We start from the raw sequence: 16,226 nt of genomic DNA, 5'->3' as shown, positions 1-16,226 counted from the left end.
GTTTTTTGAACATTTTTAAAATTCTGCAATGCAAGCCATTGTTTAAAATGCAGAAGAAAACTCATCTATAGTGAGCTCAGGGATATAATAGTTAATTGAAGATTTTCCAGTAAAACTGTTCATATCTTAAGGCTTTTTTTACAATTCTATGTATATATTGCATTGAAAGTAATTCCACAATTAAAGAAATTTAATGAGTAAGTTCTGTTTTAACATTCAGAAAATAGAAGTAAGTTTTCAGACGTGTCACGGGTATTTGTTTTTCCCTTCTCATAATAATTGATACAACACTCAAACAACTTCTTCATTCACTCATAAGTCCGGTTAAACTTTCTACACACTTGAATTTTTGTAGTAGAACTATTTCATGTTCTAAAGAACCAAACTACAATTTAAGCTTCACAGTTGGCAGGATTATTTACATAGCACTCGCAAATAGATCATATAATAATAATGATACTGAATAGTTACAAATTATCAAGGGCATTTTACAGATGAATAAAATAAAGACCAAACAAACACAACCACCTCTATTTTGCTTAAGATTATAAGAGCAGTTGCACAAGTTTGTGATAGCCTTGACTAAACATAATCACCACGGTGCCGAATAATGTAATCTGACTACCAAAGTGGCTATTGTACAGGTTTCATGAAAACAAATTTGTTTTCTATTAGAATACAATCAGGATAAGGATTCCAAACAAGTTAGTTTCAAATTACAGATACAGGAAGTGTCAAACATAGGAAACGTGATGAAAGAGGAGCCAGTCCAAAAATATCAAGGTATTTTTGTTCAAGTTAGAGAAGCTTGGGTAAATCAACTCATTGTGTGACTTTGGAGTTGGGAATACCATGATTGATAGTTACAAAGTCTTTGCATAAGGTCTTAAAACTTCATGTGCACTAAATTCTGTTGTTAGATGCAATAGACACTGATGATTGTACACTGTTATTATTTTGCCTAGCGCATCATTAATGAAATCAACTAAGACTACACTTTCATAAAAACATAATCTTCTCTGATGAAGCACCATTCCCACACTTCTCATAATATTGCCAAAATGGAGTATAGAAAACTCTCCAGAGTTTGAGAAAAATAAGATAGCCCAAAAGTTAGAAAGTGGTATTCATGTCTGTATGAAGTAATTAGACCATTCTTCTTTACTGTATGTACAATGACTAGAGCTACAATTCTCAACATGTTAAGAATTATGCATTACCAACCTACAGTCAGCAAAACCAAAAGCTTTCTTCCAGAAGGTAGCACATCTCCACACTTGGATTTAATTGTTTGAGACTACTTGTAGGAAAAAATCCTGGACAATGGATTCACCAGGGAGGACCAATTTCCTAGTTTCCTTGGATTTCCCTTTTCAGGAGTTGTCAAAGACATTGTATATGAAACTACGATTTGTGATGAACTAAAAAGTCAAATCAGTGTGACATCAATGGAGGAATAACTGCCAAAGTGCTCTAAGATATATGGCATAAAATTTAATACCACCTGGATATTTTACATACAATACATGGAGCTCACGCAGAAATTTAAAATAAAATTATTTTAAATGTACTATCTGAAATAACATATTTAAGAAAATAAAATTGCTGACTACTAGTATATATATACACACACAAGGTGTGTTCAAAAAGTAATGAGAACTTTTGTTTTTTGGAAAGAATTTTATTTATTTGTCTACATTAATGTTGTTATCCTCTTCAAAATAGTACCCATTAGATATACACTTATGCCTGTGCTTTTTCCAATCCCCGAAACACATCTGGAACTCGATCTTTGGAATAGTGTTTAGTTCTTTCAGCTATTTGCCTTTAATCTCATCTATGATGTAAAACGACGGCTCTTTAAGGTTCTCTTTATTTTTCGGAATAGAAAAAAGTCATGCGGGGCCATGTCTGGCAAATATGGCGACTGTGGTGTCATTTCAGTGTTGCTATTTGCTAAAAATTAATGAATAATTAATGAAGTGTAAGCAGGCGCATTATTGTGGTGCAAAAGACATGAATTGTTTTGTCACAAATGTGGGTGTTTTTTCGAATTGCTTTACACAATCAGCATTGAACTTGTAGGTAATATTCCTTATTGACTGTTTGACCTTGTGACAAGAACTCATGATGCACTATGCCGTTAAAATCGAAGAACATGATGATCATAACCTTCACATTCGACCATACTTGTCAGAGATTTCTTTCAGTCTTGGTGATCCAGAATGCCTCCAATGGGACGATTGAGCCTTAGTTTCAACATCATATCCATAAACCCATGTTTCATCACCTGTTATGACTTGCCTACTACTTTCAGTAGTTCTGCATCGTTGTTGACTTCATTTAGAGAGTCCTGAGCAACTTCCATTTGCTGCTGTTTTTGTTTGAAATTCAATATTTTGGAACAAATTTTGCTGCCACACATTTCATACCCAAAACATCTGAAAAAATTTCATGGCATGAGCCAATTGATATCCCAATATCATCAGTGACTTCTCTGATTGTGATCATTCATAATCATTTCTTTTATTTTTTCCACTTTTCATCGGTTGTTGATGTGCTGGGGCGTCCAGGGAGCTCATCTTCAACGTCTTCATGACCTTCTTAGAAACACTTATATCACTTGTAAACCCTTGCTTTACTCATAGCAGACTCACCAAAAGCAATATTTAACATTTTTAAAGCATCGCTACACTTTATTCCATTCTTACAGCAAAATTTAATACAGATTCTCTGACCCATTTATACAAATAAAAAACTGCCAATCATACCAAAACATACGTTGTACTTTCGATAGCTGACAACAGACTAAACATCCAATATGGTTAAAAATGTACAGATACTTTTCAGACATGTTTACCAATACAACAAAAGAATCCCGAGAATTGAACTAATACAACCCACAATTTTGAAATTTCAAAATTCTTGTTACTTTTTGAACACACCTCGTATATATATATATTATTAACAAATAGATATTTAATGACAACAGATACAGTTCAATAAAAGGTTAAAAACACTCAAAGGTAACAACTGTATGTAGTGCTTTCAGAGTTTAACTCCTGTCAATAGCAGACCAGATTACAAAAAAAAAAACATATAATTATTATAAATAATGTACATTTAAAACTATAGTTTTTTTAAAAAACTTATAATTAAAATTTTAAAATCGTTAGAATGTACATACTATTGTCATACTTCCTAATCCATCATGGTTAAGATAAAGAATCCGTTAAAAATTTTAACTGTTTGGGTTTTTAAAAAAAGAATTATATTTTTAACTACATATTTTATTTATAATTATGTGTATTTTAGAAGAATTGTCTGCTGATGATGGAATTATAGCTCTAAAAATGCTAGACAGAGAGGTGAGTGTTATTATTATTTTTTATTGAACTGTATCTGATGGATTTTCTTATTCATAAATAATTATTTGATACAGTGGTATATACATAACATTCAAAAAGTAAATATATATACATGCAATAGCGTACAAATTAATCCAAACACAGGGAACTTTTTTGTTTATTTCTATGTTGTGGGTACACTGCTTGACCACATCCATTCTTAAAGTTGTCAGTATAACATGAGGTTATTGTCTTCTCTTTGTTAATTTAGCAATTTTAATGTTATAAATTGCATTTTGTTAAAGTTTAATTCATTTTTTATTACAAAAACATTCTATTTCTTTTTTCTTTTTTTTTTTTTTTTTAGGGCGAAAAACGAGCGGTCGTTATCATCGCCCGGAAAATAAATAAATAAATAAAAATAAAAGTGAAAGTAAAAGTAAAAGTAATTAAAACTTAAAACTACTATCACAGTAAGCAAAATCCGGAATGGGTGTAAAAGGCCCATTCTCGGATAACAAAAACACTAACATGTAACTTAAAACTACGTTAAAAACTATCATATTAAAACTAAATAAAACTTAAAACTAAAAAAAGAGATAAAACTTAAAACTAATATCACAAAAATCTTACAACTAATATCACAGTCAGTCTTTAAAATATTAAAAAAAATAACTTATAAAATTTAACTAATTCCGATAAGGAGTGTAAAAGGCTCCTAATCGGATAAAAAAAATCAAACATTCAGAGAAAAATAAAATAAAAAAAATAAACTTATTTAAAAACTAAAGTATTAAAAAATATAAGCAACAATATTAATTTTTTTGTATTAACCCTATACTACGCAAAAACAGAAACATCCGGTTTAAAACCTCTTTATCATTACACAAGATACCACGGATATTTCTGGGTAGTTTAAATTTACGACGCAATGCCGCATAACATATGCAGTCCACGAGTATGTGGCGCACGGTCACGCGGCAGTTGCATCGTGCGCATAGAGGTGGTTGTCCGCTTGTAAACAGGTACTCGTGTGTCCAATCCGCAATCGACAGAGAACTACTTCCTCAGGCCGGGGTTTTCTGTATGAGGAGTCCCATGGTAACACAGAATCTTTAATCTGACGGAGTTTATTATCAATGGTAGCCGTCCAATCACCTTGCCACCTTGCTCTCAATAATTGTTTTACACAATTAATGAAATCAGAAGTAGCAACTCGGGTGGTGAAAGGAGGCTGGTTACATGCTTCTTTGGCAGCGGAATCTGCATGTTCATTACCTGGAATTCCTACGTGGCTAGGGACCCAGCAAAAACTTAATTCTGTGTTGCGATTATTCAACTCAGCGATTGCGTTGTAAATTTCAATGACGATAGGATGTTTAGAATAAAAGTTTTTTAAGGTTTGGAGAGCGCTACACGAGTCACTGCAAATAAGAATTTTTCTATATTTAAGGTTAATGATGTTTAGAGCCTTATTTATAGCGTATAGTTCAGCGGTAAACACACTCGTAATACCGGGTAGACCAAACATATAAGTTCTCTCATTGACAACAAATGCACACCCAACTGTATCGTTTTGTTTCGATCCATCAGTGTATACAACCGCGTCTGGTTTCATCTTGGAGAGAACACACTGAAACATTTGCTGAAAGACAGTAGATGGTGTTGATTGTTTATTGTATGTAGTCAGGTCAAAATTAAAATTTATGAGGTTTATTCTCCATGGAGGATATGAGCAAGGATACATAGGAAAGAATGACGGTGTGGCAACATTTATATGCTGCAGCAGACGCCAGGTACGGACACCTACAGGTGCAGTACGACGTGGATGGTCCTCATACTTTCCTAGATTGGGATTTCTAAAGACCGAGTCAAGAACCGGGTGATTTGGCTGTCCTCTGAGACGAGCAAAATAAGATAATAAGAGCTGGTCTCGTCTATCCCAAAGTGATGGTTCACCACAGTCTACAAGTAAGCTTGCGACAGGACTTGATCTAAACGCGCCTGTGGCAAGCCAAAGGAAAGCATGATGTACACTATCCAGCATTTTAATCACGGTTTGACGAGCTGAAGAGTAGGCGACACAACCATAATCTAAACGGGAGCGAACTAAGGAATAGTAAAAACGTATCATACATGATCTATCGGCTCCCCAGTTGGTGTTAGTAAGGACTCGCATCATATCTAGAAGTTTGGAACATTTTGTTTTCAATTCTTCTAAATGTTTGACCCAAGTAAGACGATTATAAAAAAATAAACCTAAAAACTTGATGTAAGTAGAGATAGTAATAGTCTCTCCGTTCAGAAATATTTGCGGAATAGAAGGGTTTCGTAGCCGAGAAAAAACTACACATTTTGTTTTTTCAGATGAAAATGTGAAACCAGTAATCCTGGACCAAGCTTCAAGGTGAAATATAGTGTTCTGCAGTAGTCTCTCTGCTGTAGGTGCTGAACGGCTTGCAATGTAGATAGCAAAGTCATCAGCAAATAGAGAGCATGAGACAGGAGCCTGCACACATTTGGTAATATCGTTTATGGCTACAGAAAATAAGATGGCACTTAATACACTACCTTGAGCCACCAGCCTACCAGAGCCCAGCAGAGATGCGACCTGAAGGGCAGCCATAGCAGAAGCGGATGAAGAGTTTCTACACAACCTCTCCTTTTAAAACTTACAAGTAGAGTAAAACAAACCAGCAATTGCGACTCCTCTGGAGTAGGGGTCGCATTGCTCCCTCCTTATAGTTAGTGCCCTGTTGTGGCGTATTCCTGCTAGCCTATGAAGCGTTAGCACCGAAAGGACTTCAGTAGACGGTCTGAAGGGGAATTACGTCGGGAGGACAGGCTTCATAAGCCTAGCCTTCCGCGGTCGGCCCATAAAATGGGTTTGATAACGCCGGTTCAACAACGGATTGGAATGCAACTAAATCCGTCTTAAATTAACTAAATAATAATAAACAAAACTTGAAAAATTAGACCCGCTATTTAAAATGACCCTTTTAAAAAACAAACCCGATTAGAATCATCCAGCAGCAAGGGACTCTGTCCAGGTTCTGCGATAAGTAGGGAGAAATAAACTCCCGTCAACTTTGCATTCCATTCCATTCCAGTATGTTGACGTACATATAAAAATATAAATAAAATAAAATTACAATTACTTAGATAATCAGGATTCTGTTGTCCTTGTAAATAAGGTAACGCATTTAAATTTATGTTAATATTAAGATTAGTTTTCGGTACAAGTATTATTTTTGATGAGAATTGACGGTTTTCAGTGGCATCCATAGGTCCTTTGTAAAATCAAATTGTTGTTTTTTGTTTAGAGGTTATAAAAGAGTCTTCCCTTTTCAGATACCGTTTACGAATATGTTCCGATTTAGGAATATTCTCTTGACAGGGCCTCTTTGTCCAATCCAACATCACAGAACAGTGTTCTTAAAGTTGGCGCACACATTTGAATGAAAGCGGGTAGGGCACCATCTTATTGAATTATAGATGAATTGTCATTTAACAAAGCCCTAAAGGATTGTAAAATTTATTTGTCCAGCATCTCCAATTAAGCTTGACCAATAACTGTACCTTGAAAGAAACGGTCCGCTCAGTCCTCTTAATGATAGCCAACATCAGACATTGAGTCCTGAAGATTCAAGGCGAGTAGACGGTTCATTTCCGTATTTCCGCCTCCATTGTCATCGTACGTCGTACGTTAGAGATATTTTCATATGTTCAATATCAGTTCACAATGGTTTTTTCTTGTCTCGAATGACAGTCGTGTTTGCACCATCACTACACTTTCTCAACTGATTACATCTCATCGCATTGATTAACTATTGGTGACCCGGATATTGGTTTTTGTAAAAAGAAAACAAAAAATGAAATCCATCACCTGAAAAATAAATTGTACAGACTTTTCCAAAATGATTGGCAAGAGTGGGGATTCATATGAAAAAAGAAAAAAACGGAGACAAGGTGAGACAAGTACGAACACAGACTGTTAGAGTAGTAACATTTTTCCACCGTATCAATCTTTTTTATGTCGACAAGGGAAAAATACAAGCCACTGCAACAAATTTTTGGTAAAATTTATCGGAATAATTTTTGGAAACTCTAACAGGTATAAAACAAAGTTTCAATATTGCAACCCTTACTAATTCAAAAAAGAAAATCAAAAAAATATCCTTCAAGACGTTAGAAAACATTTACATACTAACTTAACCGAGAAGGAAAACATAAACAAGTTAAGAAGTGTTCGTGAACACTTTCAGTCTCAGAGTAAAGGACACAAAACTTGAAAGCAAATAGTAACGTAGCAGAAATTCTCATGTTACGCAGAAAAGACTCCATGTCAAGGAGGACACAGAACCAGAGAATAAGAAATCATGACATTATAAGCAAAAGAAAAAAGAAACCTCTGCAATCTAAAAGAATGGCTTCAAAATACCCAAGTTTCCAGTATACTATAAACAAAAATGTACTCGTGTAGTCTTAAAGTCTACATGGAAATTTAAACAAAAATTACAAAAAACAAATCATACGAACATTAGTAACAAATAAAGCTGATCTCTTTATATTCAAAAATATCTGTGAAGAAATGGACCATTCTATTCCAAAACAAGCCTAATGTTACATTTGTTGCTCACGCATAGTAGACTCTGCGAGAGTCCACTGTGTCCGATTTCAGAGATATCTGCCTACAGGGTGTAAGGCCTCACGATGTCCTTGACGAACCACCGTGATTGATAAGACAAGAAATCGGATAATCCCAAACTATGCCCAGGGCCTACCATCGGCTGTTCTGCCCCTTTTTGGGGGTAGGCCCGAGCATGACACCGGAAGACTCCAATAATCAGAAGGTGAGATTCTTACATACGTTCTATTTGATTTGGTGAACGAAATTATCAGGCCGGGAGTCACGCTATCGCGGTTAGGTAATGGACGGATGTGATACCGAATGAAAACACCGAAAAGACTCCAACAATCAGAATGTAAAATTTGTAAATCCTTTACATTGCAGATGGTGTACAGAGATACCATTAAGTATGACACCAGAGGACTTCAAGTTTGGCGGTGAATTTAGTAGGTAAGATACAAATACTTTACCAAGAATCTTAAAAAAAAATCAGTTTTCGGTCTGTAAGCTGTCTGCGTAATCTGTGTTTTTTCATCCATAGTTGATTAATTCATCCATCTCGCCCTCAGCGTTAGGCAATTGTTCCTTTTCTTTTGTTTCATGTCAGTTACAGTTGTCCGACTGAAGAGGCCTGTACTTTCCCCTGTGCTGCCTTTTCAAGGATCGCAGGTGTTTCTAAGGTTACGGTCTGTAATTATTTACAACCGGAAATACGGAAGAAGAAGTAACCACATTCCATGAAATCTAACCAGGTCCAGCCGTGACAGATGCAAGACGAAGAAAATGGTGAGAGTAATGAACACCTTAATGATGTTAGTTAATTCACAACCAATCAACTTTCCTCCGCCATAGAATTTTGGCTTACCTTTAGGACATGCGACTCCCACTGAAGAGGGGGAGTACAATGAATCCTTCAATGACTAGCAACCCATTTTCATTTATATCTCGCTAAAAACGGTTCCTTTGCTTGAAATACTTTGGAATGACATGGTGATTTACTGTACGGCCTTACAAAATTATCTATTTGATGTAATAATGTCAACATTCTAATACAAATACTGAACAACTGTAAAATTTTTCAAGAGGTAGAAGACTACATAATTTATTTGATTTCTTAAATGGATAACATTTTTTATTCTAATTAAAATCTAATCGTGATCTGTTCTACATTTACTATGAAACCAATATAGAAATTGTTTTAACCGAGTAATAATTTAATTAAAAATGTTATACATTTTATTAGATGAAGGCACCAGAGTGATAGTAATTGGTAATTAATTTAACCAGCCTATTCATTCAACAATTTTCAATTTAATCAATATTTATTTATTATTCTAAATTCAAGTTCCTGTCATTCTAGATAATTAGAGAAGTGACTTAAAGAAATGTTAATCAAAGCTAAAGTAAAGTTTCAACAATCCAGAATAATTTTAAAATTCAATTAGTTGAGTGTTAGTTTAAAATTAGAGTAAAATAATAACGAAGAGTCTTCATTATTACATTTATTATATTGTTAAAAAATAAAAATTAAATATTCTGCAGGGTTTTTATTAGACTGATATCAGAAAGTTCTTTATTATAATTTTTTTTTAAAGATTGAAGAAATAAGGTACAAAAGTTATTCAATTGTAGGACGATGTTATTCCTGAAAATTTAGTTTGTTAAATAGACAATACATGTAATACCTAATTGAAGCTGATGGTCTGTTCGACTAAAATATTAAATTAACTGAAGTATTAACCTCTAGACGTGAATAGTTCTTGTAATAGATTCGTATTTATGAACTTGATTAGTACAGTATCGTAAAATTATCAGTTATGAAAGCGCTATTTAAATAGAAAATAAAAATATAGGGATTGCTACAGTACTAAATGCGTAATTTTTCTACCCTGAAGTAGAAAGATATTTGAAATAATGCTTGCTATGTCGGACAGGTATGAATGTTTTAAAAATAATTTGAATGATTTTCGTCTAATTAATGCGTTTTTATTCAGTCAGAATGATTGAAATCAAGTTTTGTAATAATCTATGTAAAGTGATGAATTATACAAAACAGTTAATTTTCTAGCTGCCAAAAATTAAGTTGGCAGCACTGTGTGTTTATTCTCGACTCAATCAGTCCACCGATAATTTTTAATTTTACTTAGTTAATTTTTTAATCTTGAATTCAATAAAATTTTAATAAAAAGTTATGTATAATTACAAATATTCCTCGAAAAATATAAATACACACTGAACAAATTACAGTCATACACAACTGAACTGATACATCACGATCAAAATACATAAATAAAATTTCAATTAATAACACCTGTAACTTTATTTATTTATCTTATTGAGTTTTTTAATTATTTTGTTTCAAGTACATTATTAGTTTTTAAATAAGATTCCAAAACAACAGAAGATGTCCAAAATGCTGTGGCAAGGGTCTTAGTCAACATTCCAGAAATGTTAACCAACAGTGGGAAAAGCGTTGAAGTAATTGTGTGCAGGCAGAAGGGAACTACAAGTACTTAGAAGGAAATTACACCACTGCTGACTAAAAACATAAGTAACAATTTTTTATCGCATCAGTCTCGTAACTTTGCACCTCGTATGATATCAGTTAAAAGTTACATTAAACCAAAAAATCTATTTGAAAATAGTAAAACTTATGTAGTAAAGTCTGTTTAGTGATACTGAAGTTATATTGAATATATTAATGTAGAAATATAAAGTGATGTAATTCAGTTTTCTTGAACTTATTAATTGCATCACGTGAAAAATTTTGAATTTTTTTTTTTATTTCTTTATACTTCTAAAATTTATTGCTTGGAATCTGTTTCCAAGAAGGGACCTTTTACACCCCCTCTCGGAGTTTGTTAAATTTATTGATATTTATTTAAATTTTATATATTTTTTTTACTTACTTCCTTTTAAATAAATTAAGTTTCCCACTTTGAATTAGTTATACATTTTTTATTGTTATTAGTTTTAAGTTTTTAGTGATATTTTATCTGTGCTATTAGTTGTAAGATTTAGCTTTTTAATTTTTAACATAGGTTTAGTTATTTTTGTTAAATTTTTAGTCTTCTCGTTATCTGAGTTAAGGCCCTTTACACCCTTCTTGGACTTTATTAAATTTTTTTATTTTTAGTTTTACGCTTATATTTTTAATTTTATTTTTACAGCTGTGAAATGTGACATGATACGTCATACATTGGGCATTAATGGGTTATATTAAAATTAGATCATTTATATGTGCAGTGCTATTAATAAATGATATTAGTGATATGACAGAATAGGGTTGCTCTATAACTACAATTTCAGCAATAGCCTTGTGCTACCTTTGACAATTAAAACTCTTAAAAAAAGACTATGTCAAAAAAAATCACCAGTTGTAACAATTAAAAGTATGAGAAAATATACATTTTTTATGGTAAACATAATTTACCTTACTCCTAAACATAGTGAAGGAAAAATGTAGACCATGTTTATGAGAAAAGTAGAGATAGATGTTTGTTGTGAAATGCAAGAATTTTAAAAATACCATTTGTATTTTTAATTACAAACTTATATTCATAAGACAACGGTTTTTGCACTAAGAATACATCATATAAAACTGTAATTCACAATAGGAGACAAATATTCCAAAAAGACATTGAGTGTTGCAAGACAGCCATACTCAATTGCTGTTGCAGTGGGATATTACAGGTAAGCATGGAACAAAGCTGGATATGATCTGTCTCTACTATATACAAATAGCTATTTGTCTAGCAAAAGAAGGAAGCTGGAGAATGGAACAATATACTATTGTTAAATAACAATAAAAACTAATAAAGATAAATTGTTAAAATTTGTATACACATTTTTCTTATGATGCAAGTGTGGATTAAGAAAGGATTTGTTGAAATTCAGAGTTTAGAGTTAAACTAGGCCAACAGCTATATATATATATATATGTTTTTTTTATTTCTTACTAATAGATATCACCTTAATTCTTGGTATGTATAACAATAGTTACAAACATTTCAGTTCCGGTAATTCAATAAAGTTGAAGCATCAACTATCCTTAATAACACATTACAAGATAATTGCGTTAAAATAAATTACATATTTTAAAAATTGTTCCAGTAATTTTTAAGTTTTTTATTTTAATTTATTCATATAATATATATTTGAAAATATTCAAGCAGTTTTATTTTACATCTCGTTTGAGTTTCATAAATACTTTCAATGTCGGCTTGGAAAAAGTGTGGATATTTTTAGCCCGTAGATACAATTTTCGCAGAAGAGAAATTAACTAAAAACTTTATGAAAATCGGTACAGCAGTTCTGTAGTTACAAAGAATCAATTCACTACGATATTCTGTTTTTATCCTGTCCCAACATGTTGACTAATACAACTGGTTTGGTTATTTTTGTTTCTCATAACAGTTCTGAAGAACTGTGGGAGTTGTCCCTTTTCCCAGCATTTATTAATAATTTATACTGCATAGATAAATTGGTACCATATTGTGAGTAAAATGCAAACATTTTATTACAGTACATAATAGTTACAAATAAAATCAATAATTTTATTTTAATACCACATAAACGGAGGAATAAAAAAGTACTAAACTGAATCGACCAAATTCTAATGAATACGCTACCAAATCTTCATCGATGTCCATCAAGTGACACTGGATTAAACAAAATTTGAAAATATATTGATTGGTTTTTTTTTGAAAGAATAGGATACTGGTTCAATGTAACTGTAAAACGTGATTTAAAGATCACCACAATTAAAGCTTGTGAATAGGACTGGAAACTGTTGGACACATGAAATGTTGCAAGGGGAAAATGCTGAAATAGTATAACAAGTACTTATTGTTTTATTATTTAAGAACTTCTACAGTTCACACAAGTCAACACGATAAGCAGCATCTGAATTAAACATTCCTCATTCAATTATTCATAATGTTTTAAGGAAACCTTTCAAAATTTGTTCTTGTAAAGTAGTGCCACCTATCACACTAGAAGATAGGATTAATCGTAAAAATTCTGCTCGATTTGTTTGTTGATGACAATTATCTTAATAAAATAGCTCATTCTTATGAGGCTACTTTACATTTATTTTTAAAGGTAAATAAAACATCAGATTATAGGGTTCAGAAAACTCCCCATTTCAATGCTGAGCACATCAGGACACTTTGAAAATTAATGTCTAACAAGTGACAGTGGTGAGATCACTTCATTTTTCCCTTATGAACATTTACCTTGATATATTGGAAAATGTTGCCTTTCCCCATATACAACATTTGCAACTTATATTCCAGCAATTTTGAGCCCACCACTGCCACATCGAGTATAACCCGATCATAAATTTCTGAAGGACAAATTTCCTGGTAGGTTGATTGGTCGTGGCCAACCGGTAAAACAGTCTGGTCAGTTTGAAATATGACTTTTTTTTTTTTTTTTGTCTTCAGTCACTTGACTGGTTTGATGCAGCTCTCCAAGATTCCCTATCTAGTGCTAGTCGTTTCATTTCAGTATACCCTCTACATCCTACATCCCTAACAATTTGTTTTACATATTCCAAACGTGGCCTGCCTACACAATTTTTCCCTTCTACCTGTCCTTCCAAAATTAAAGCGACTATTCCAGGATGCCTTAGTATGTGGCCTATAAGTCTGTCTCTTCTTTTAACTATATTTTTCCAAATGCTTCTTTCTTCATCTATTTGCCGCAATACCTCCTCATTTGTCACTTTATCCACCCACCTGATTTTTAACATTCTCCTATAGCACCACATTTCAAAAGCTTCTAACCTTTTCTTCTCAGATACTCCGATTGTCCAAGTTTCACTTCCATATAAAGCGACACTCCAAACATACACTTTCAAAAATCTTTTCCTGACATTTAAATTAATTTTTGATGTAAACAACTTATATTTCTTACTGAAGGCTCGTTTAGCTTGTGCTATTCGGCATTTTATATCGCTCCTGCTTCGTCCATCTTTAGTAATTCTACTTCCCAAATAACAAAATTCTTCTACCTCCATAATCTTTTCTCCTCCTATTTTCACATTCAGTGGTCCATCTTTGTTATTTCTACTACATTTCATTACTTTTGTTTTGTTCTTGTTTATTTTCATGCGATAGTTCTTGCGTAGGACTTCATCTATGCCGTTCATTGTTTCTTCTAAATCCTTTTTATTCTCGGCTAGAATTACTATATCATCAGCAAATCGTAGCATCTTTATCTTTTCACCTTGTACTGTTACTCCGAATCTAAATTGTTCTTTAACATCATTAACTGCTAGTTCCATGTAAAGATTAAAAAGTAACGGAGATAGAGAACATCCTTGTCGGACTCCCTTTCTTATTAGGGCTTCTTTCTTATGTTCTTCAATTGCTACTGTTGCTGTTTGGTTCCTGTACATGTTAGCAATTGTTCTTCTATCTCTGTATTTGAACCCTAATTTTTTTAAAATGCTGAACATTTTATTCCAGTCTACGTTATCGAATGCCTTTTCTAGGTCTATAAACGCCAAGTATGTTGGTTTGTTTTTCTGTAATCTTCCTTCTACTATTAATCTGAGGCCTAAAATTGCTTCCCGTGTCCCTATACTTTTCCTGAAACCAAATTGGTCTTCTCCTAACACTTCCTCCACTCTCCTCTCAATTCTTCTGTATAGAATTCTAGTTAAGATTTTTGATGCATGACTAGTTAAACTAATTGTTCTGTATTCTTCACATTTATCTGCCCCTGATTTCTTTGGTATCATTACTATAACACTTTTTTTGAAGTCTGACGGAAATTCCCCTTTTTCATAAATATTACACACCAGTTTGTATAATCTATCAATCGCCTCCTCCCCTGCACTGCGCAGTAATTCTACAGGTATTCCGTCTATTCCAGGAGCCTTCCTGCCATTTAAATCTTTTAATGCTCTCTTAAATTCAGATCTCAGTATTGTTTCTCCCATTTCATCCTCCTCAACTTCCTCTTCTTCTTCTATAAAACCATTTTCTAATTCATTTCCTCCGTATAACTCTTCAATATATTCCACCCATCTATCGACTTTACCTTTCGTATTATATATAGGTGTACCATCTTTGTTTAACACATTATTAGATTTTAATTTATGTACCCCAAAATTTTCCTTAACTTTCCTGTATGCTCCGTCTATTTTACCAATGTTCATTTCTCTTTCCACTTCTGAACACTTTTCTTTAATCCACTCTTCTTTCGCCAGTTTGCACTTCCTGTTTATAGCATTTCTTAATTGCCGATAGTTCCTTTTACTTTCTTCATCACTAGCATTCTTATATTTTCTACGTTCATCCATCAGCTGCAATATATCGTCTGAAACCCAAGGTTTTCTACCAGTTCTCTTTATTCCGCCTAAGTTCGCTTCTGCTGATTTAAGAATTTCTTTTTTAACATTCTCCCATTCTTCTTCTACATTTTCTATCTTATCTTTTTTACTCAGACCTCTAGCGATGTCCTCCTCAAAAATCTTCTTTACCTCCTCTTCCTCAAGCTTCTCTAAATTCCACCGATTCATCTGACACCTTTTCTTCAGGTTTTTAAACCCCAATCTACATTTCATTATCACCAAATTATGGTCGCTATCAATGTCTGCTCCAGGGTAAGTTTTGCAGTCCAAGAGTTGATTTCTAAATCTTTGCTTAACCATGATATAATCTATCTGATACCTTCCAGTATCGCCTGGCTTTTTCCAAGTGTATATTCTTCTATTATGATTTTTAAATTGGGTGTTGGCAATTACTAAATTATACTTCGTGCAAAACTCTATAAGTCGGTCCCCTCTTTCATTCCTTTTGCCCAGCCCGTATTCACCCACTATATTTCCTTCCTTGCCTTTTCCAATGCTTGCATTCCAATCTCCAACTATTATTAAGTTTTCATCTCCTTTTACGTGTTTAATTGCTTCATCAATCTCTTCGTATACACATTCTACCTCATCATCATCATGGGCGCTTGTAGGCATATAGACGTTAACAATCGTTGTCGGTTTAGGTTTTGAATTTATCCTTATTACAATGACTCTATCACTATGCGTCTTGAAATACTCTACTCTCCTCCCTATTTTCTTGTTCATCACGAAACCTACTCCTGCCTGCCCATTATTTGACGCTGAGTTAATTACTCTAAAGTCACCCGACCAAAAGTCGCCTTCCTCTTCCCACCGAACCTCACTAATTCCTACTATATCCACGTTTACCCTATCCATTTCCCTTTTTAAATTCTCTAGCCTACCA

The 16,226-nt window shown here is 33.2% G+C and overlaps 1 protein-coding gene across 1 annotated transcript in view; it reads right to left on the bottom strand.

The window, feature by feature from the left end:
- Window positions 1–16,226, bottom strand: part of LOC142330175 (polynucleotide 5'-hydroxyl-kinase NOL9-like) — a 59,110-nt gene that overhangs the window by 32,844 nt on the left and 10,040 nt on the right. The window lies entirely within an intron of this gene.

The sequence above is a fragment of the Lycorma delicatula genome, chromosome 9, assembly GCF_047948215.1.
Source record: "Lycorma delicatula isolate Av1 chromosome 9, ASM4794821v1, whole genome shotgun sequence".
In the NCBI taxonomy this organism is placed as follows: Eukaryota; Metazoa; Arthropoda; class Insecta; order Hemiptera; family Fulgoridae; genus Lycorma; species Lycorma delicatula.
Note: the sequence above shows the minus strand (reverse complement) of the source record. Positions and strands in the feature narration are given on the sequence as shown.